The sequence below is a fragment of the Cydia splendana genome, chromosome 24 (assembly GCF_910591565.1).
Source record: "Cydia splendana chromosome 24, ilCydSple1.2, whole genome shotgun sequence".
Lineage (NCBI taxonomy): Eukaryota > Metazoa > Arthropoda > Insecta > Lepidoptera > Tortricidae > Cydia > Cydia splendana.
The window spans coordinates 5,516,280-5,523,073 of NC_085983.1; the positions used below are offsets into that span (position 1 = coordinate 5,516,280).

At 34.8% G+C, this 6,794-nt stretch overlaps 1 long non-coding RNA gene across 1 annotated transcript; it reads left to right on the forward strand.

Annotated features, from left to right (window-relative positions):
• Window positions 1–1,847: 1,847 nt before the first annotated feature.
• On the forward strand, window positions 1,848–4,635 carry LOC134802521 (uncharacterized). Its single transcript, XR_010145844.1, has 3 exons — window positions 1,848–1,969; window positions 2,532–3,457; window positions 4,521–4,635. It is a non-coding gene; the product is annotated as an uncharacterized LOC134802521 (long non-coding RNA).
• Window positions 4,636–6,794: the final 2,159 nt, after the last annotated feature.

The following is a 6,794-nucleotide window of genomic DNA, read 5'->3' on the forward strand; positions in this document are numbered from 1 at the left end:
CTTTTTAGGTATTTAAGCAAAGACATTTTTGTTAGACAAATAAAATCGTTGTCATTTATATTTTTCACGCTCCTCATTTCAACATTTCGCATCCCAATCCAATCCAGCAACATGAAAACTAGTTTGATGGGAAACTAGAAAATTGACGCGGAGCTTATGCGGATGCGGATGTCGAACAAGTCGGTACAGGAACGTCTTAGCGGCGGCGTAAGTGCTAGGTAATTACGTCATTACCTACGAAATCGTCTAGATCCAGAAAAGTCGGCCAAGTTACTGTTTATTAAATATAACGCACCTAATATTCTTGCTCAAATACTAACCGTTTCGTTTTTTTAAATAATAATTACTAAAAATGTAATATTTGATGTTTTTTAAGTACCTAATCTTGACATCCGCATCCGCGGATGTGAGCCTTTAAATATCCGCATCCGCGGATATCAAAAAACCTGCATCCGCAACATCTCTGGTTTTATGTATTCAAAAGGTACTGAAATACACAATACAGTACGTAGTGGCCCTCTTTTTAAATACCTGTTGTTAAATTTAAATAATCACGATTATAGTTCGTTATTTTAGCATTAGAAAGAAGGAGAAGAAGGAATCATGGCATGTGTTTTAATTGAAAAACGCTTTTTAAAAATAAGTCACGGCAAATATGTAACAATTATGAATCGTATACGATTATTTATATTCTTATGCTTTCATAAGTAATAGTTACTGTTACTGCCGACACTGCCGTGTCAAACACAAAAGCAGTCACCCGGACGCTACGTCACCGAAGTGTCACAACTGAAATTGAACTTTATGCATATGCACGTAAGTCTATGTTGCTCTGTGGTCTGTGACCGATTAATCAGTCTTTGGCGTTGAAACTGCGTCATTGGCGTCCAAAAGGTTAAAAAGCGTTTTTCAATTAAAGGACACGTCAAGATCGCGTAGTCTTTTTCAAATGCTAAAAAAAAACGAACTATAACTTGGCGTTTCGTTTCGTTTTCTGCGAACGATTGTCATATAGGCTAGGCCACGCTAGGTCCCCCGGTCCAAACACTTATTTAATTTACCGAATCATCGAATACACGATCTAATGCAGGCAAACGGGCTCCTAAAAATAGAATGCGACCAGAGCAAGTAACTCTCCAATGTAGATTATTGTCATCAAGACTGTTGTGACAAAATAGTACAAAAAATAGATAGAGTTAGACCAAGAATAGTCCGCAGCGATTTTGATAGCCCACGCAGCGCAAGTGTTATTTAAACGTCATAATTTCGCAGAAGTTTAGCGCTTAAAATAACACTTGCACTGCGTGTTATCAAAATCGCTGCAGACTTTTCTTTGTCTAACTCTAAGTAAGCAATGATCGTTATATTTTATTATGTATAAATGTTTGCGTGTTGCTAGGTTTACATTTTAATACTACCTAGGTACTTATGTTCTCAGTGAGTTATGTTTAATGAAACATCTATCTATATTGTACCTACCTATTAGTTACGTACCTATATCCTGCCTGTATTGTTCTTTTCTTCACTTGTATGCTTCTGTTTTATCGCCATGTAATAAAAATTAATCACTTTTTAGTACAATTATAACTACCTTACCCCTTAAGTACCTACATGTTTTTTTTTTCAAAAAAAAAATGCTACCATCTACCGTTCTCATCGGTACGTTTCCTTGTGCATAGTAGGTTCTGCCATCTTGTGGGCTACATCGGAAGCATAAACGACACATTTACGCCTCGCGCCAAAAATCTGACGGCTCCTATGCTGCCCCCTATAGTTCATGCACGGGGCCTATAAAACGATACATAGACATTTTAATTTGACCGTGTTTAACAAGGCACTATTAGTTATGTTTACAATAATTACTTTTCACTAAACATGGCAGTCATTTCGTGCGACATGGTACTTTAATCGGTTTCGACATTTCATTTCTTACTCGGCCGAGGCGGCGAAATGTTACGGACAATTTTATGTAAGTGTTTAGTTCTTGAATATGAGAATATTTTTACATCCCAGATAACTTAAAACCAGTCTCGGAACCGGTTTTTTTCAAAGCCCCGAAATAAACCTATATTTTTAATTATTTTATGCTGTTTACGTAGGACTGAATCATGTATTTAGGTAACAACTTCGTATTATTAGATTGTTCCATTAAACATGAAATAATAAAACAAAGAACGAAAAAGAACGCAATAATACCGGTAATTTTTGTATGAAGAAAAAACCGGTTGCGAGCCTTGCTTAAAACCATCCAACTATAGCCAAAAAGCTGCCAACTATGGTCCAAAATTAGCACCTTAACAGCCCCCATATGAAATGTTTCAATTTCCTCATAAGTACAGTCACCATCAGATATATCGGAGCGGCCAAGGTGTTCACAATATCTGAACACAAGAATTGTCTTTTGTGTTGTTGTTGTCATTACTATTGAATGTAAAATATAATCAATATACTAATCCGAGTGCGTAGTAATAGATAGTGTACAATCGCCTCAATCGGCATCAGGCAAACAACATTTAAAAAAATCTATTTAGTTTCAGTATTATTACCAACTATGATGACAGCCAATCAAAAGGATCCATATTTCTACCGTATGCCAGTTTACCCAATGTACGCTAGAACTGGACCACCATACATCGAAAATCTAGAAACTCATACGAAAACACCTGTTATTCAGAGTTCTCAAGCAAACGAACCACAAAACATATCTCCTAACGAATACACATTTACTGCAAAACCGGTTAATTCCGAACCGGTTCCTAGAAATGGAGATACAGAACAACGGAAATCTGATAAGACCATACCCGCATACATCTTAAAATCTGTGGAACTGAACAATCATGATATTTATGAAAATGAGGTAAATATAAATGATATTTTTTCAAATATCAGACCATCTCAAATACACAGAATACAGGTACCAATAATAAGCAAAGAACCGGTTAGTAAAGAAATGTTATCATTTGTCCGTCCTGGACTTTTAAAAAATTGGTTACCTGTGTCTAACAAAAAAACGGTAAATTACCCCACAAAGGAACATAATTTACGGCTAACTTACAGACCACCGCTAAGCGGATTATCGCTACCGCTAGAAAACATAAAACCGGTAATTAAACCAGTAAACGAACTGACGGTATTACCCAGCAAATATGACAATTACGATCAGGTATACCCGTTGCCATTATTATCCCAAAAACCGTTTAGTAAAAACTTTCACAAAGACAAATTGCTGAAGCAAAAATTGGTATCATTGCTTCTGTCTTCAAAAAAAGATTTAGAAAAGCAAGTAAGGGACTTACAATCTATCCATGATACAATGAAGTCGGAAACGATGTACAAGATCGGATACCTCACGAGTCACATGAACAAGATGAATAAACATATAAATATGTTATATAGAAGTGTACAGGATAATCATCATAATTGGGACGCGCTTCAAATTTTGGAAGCATATGAAGAGGTAATCTATAGCTATTACGCTCACTCTCAGAGTAGGTCTTGTCATTGTCACCCCCCTTGTCTTTAACAGATACCTTTACTTAGCTATACATTTTGGGCAGGCTATAGAAGCACGGTTTTAACCGGTTTTTATTATTGTAGAGAATATACTTATTAACCGGTTTACCGAAATCCAAAACCTGATACACGATTAATAGCTGATTCTTAGACACTAAGTTTTCTAAATATTTTAGGTGAAAAATAACGACTTGAAACGAGGCCCATTAAACGTGATGAAGTCATTCCTCAGGGCTAAAAAAAAGCCGAAACAGCCAAAAAAAAGGCTGAAGAAGACCCTCCTAAGACCGATTATAAGCTGGGCATACTATGACGAAACGGATGAACGGCTTTGACATAGCTTTGACATATACATTAATATAGAGACCGGCCTGTCAATGGTTTTAGGCCTTTTACACTCTATAATAAGCTCTCTGTTTTTATTAATATTTATTTATTAACCCTTATTTCGTCTAACCATGTCTAACCGATTTCCCAAAACGGTTAAAACCTTAATTTAGATGGTCGGTGACGTGCCTATAATTGCTCGGTTTTTTAGGGCCAGGTTTGTTTTTCGAATCACTATAAAGGACTAATTTTTATTTCGTTGTTGAATAATTTTTTATTCTATTTTATATTTTGGTAAAAATTGGCTGGTTTAGAGCTCCTATAAGAAAACACTACGTTTTCGTAATTCAGAGGAAGTTTTTTTAGGATATACATTGCGTATACATATGTTGTACAGAATACGGAACTTTATCTATCCATGCACATATTGAAAAATGACGAATAAGATTCGACATTAAAATAAAAATTGGCCTTCGTACTCTCACCAATTGTCTGCGTTAAGGTAAACCCAGAAACCACGATAGAGTTAGACCGAGAAAAGGCTGCAAAGATTTTGATAGCACACGCAATGCAAGTGTTATTTTAAACGTCAAATTTCTATGAAATTATGACGCACCATGCTATCAAAATCGTTGCAGACTTTTCTCGGTCTAACTCAAATCATTTTCTAAACATTTTAGGTAAAAAAGAACAACGATACGGTCCGAGAGCTGCTGAGCGCGATGCGGTCATACCTCAGATCTAAGAAGAAGCCAGTCGGATCGCGCGTTGAAAAAAGCCCTCACGGTTACGGTATCAGCTGGGCTTACTACGACGACACCATGCCTTGAAACAACCTATAATGATATTCAGGACTAGGAGTAAACTGACATTACAGTACCCTGCAAAAATATTGCATGTTTATTCGGAGGCCCCAACAATATGTGACACACTCTTATGGCTCTACAAATAAAATCGTGTCAGATATTTTTGCGGTCTTCGACAAGGCTCGGAACCGATTTTTTCTTCATACAAAACTTCATTCTTTAGTTTATTATTTCATTTTTAATGGGACAATCTAATAATACTAAGTTGTTACCTTAATACATAATACAGTCCTACGTAAAGAGCATAAAATAATCAAAAATATTGGCCAATTTCGGGTTTAAAAAACACCGGTTCCGAGCCTTGGCCTTCGATAAACATTATTGCAAATTGTTAAAATTTTATTTTATGTTAAATAATATTAAGAAAGGTAGAGCCACTTAAATAAAGAGGTAACTTAAGTCGTATAAAATCGACCGATCGTTTCGTGTTTATGACCTAGGACAAGTGACCCTTTAAAATGTATTACCAAGAGGAAGAGACTACAATTAAATCTGGAATCGGGTTAAAGTTTTTACACTTTAAATTGAAGTTTGTAATCTAAGCTGTATAGAATAAAAGCCTTTGTATATGAAATATATTTTATTACATTTTAAAATATAACACAGTGCACAATCACGCTTCATATAATTACATTTTCACAACACGTAAAGTTACGCCCTGTTCGTACGTAGTGTCACAACGGATAATACTAAGCGGACATCTCTATATACAGAAATAGCTTGTCTTTTTATAATGACTACAATTATTTTATTAATGTATTTTTCTGAATCAAAGCTAGAATGGTGGCAACGAAAGTGTTCATGTGTTAATTCGTATTCCTATCCTTGTTCCTTTTTCTTCTGTAATATAAATTAAGTACCTATTCTAGGTTAGTTCAACCTCTAGCGGCCCACCATACAAGATAATTTGGCAGTTTATAAATCAATGATATTAGAAATAAGATCTGAATTAGTCTCGTTTTAAAATCGAACGAAACGGATCAACAGCAACTCCTTTCTATTTAATACTGATTAACCCTTTAACCGCCAGAGTCTGATATATAAGACATTACATATCCAGCTCATTTCGCCAGTCTGATAAATAAAACAAAGATCTGATTTGGTTTTTACAGCCCATTTATAACTCCCGTAACTATGCCAACCTTACTCTGCGTGGTACAATTACTGTCGGTGGCGACACGAGCACGCTCGATCAAAAATTGCTGGCGGTTAAAAGGTTAAAATCTTAGTGTTGGTAATTTATACTAGTATTAGGACCGTGGGACGCTAGAGGTTTAATGACTGATTTATTATGATTGATATTATATAATTAACACAAAATATAATTATGACGTTAAAATCCGCAGAATAATTAGTCTTCTTTATTCATTTCCTGCTGTTGGCATTTATATTGATCATATTTTATAAAAACCGGTTATTTTACACGAAACCGGTTACAATCTCTATTAAACAGAGTAATTTTGTTACGACCATACATTGAGGGGTAAATGTCTTACTGTGGAGCCTACGCCGAAAACGCAAAAAACAGCTGGCTCATACGTTTCGGCGAATCATTGTCTGTGTTTTCTATAGAACACCAGATTTTTTTGAATTATCTATTTTCAGTATGATCTATATATTCACCTCTCGGAGTATGGTCAGGCACAACAGAATTATCGTGTATAGCAACTTTATTTGCAAATTCTAAAAATAGCCGTTTGATTTTAGCTCGGGCATAATGTCACGTCATAATCTCCTTCATGAGTTTATTTGATCATAATTAAATATAAATAAATATGTACCTAATAAGAGCAACCAATTGATTATTTATGAACCTTCTGTCTTTATTGATAAGGTTTAGATTAGCCAATTAACATTACAACATCTCATCAATGAGATTCCTTTTAATTCAAACTTAATAGTACTAACTAATAAATTAATAATACAAAGCAATGTTAATTCTCAATTAAAATAAATTAATACGTTTTATATACATTATTAACTATTCGTTATATACATACTATTGATATTATTCTTTTCAGTATTAACTAAGCACTACTAGTAGTAATACAATTCAACTAAAGTGTATTAAAAACCAACATAATCTTA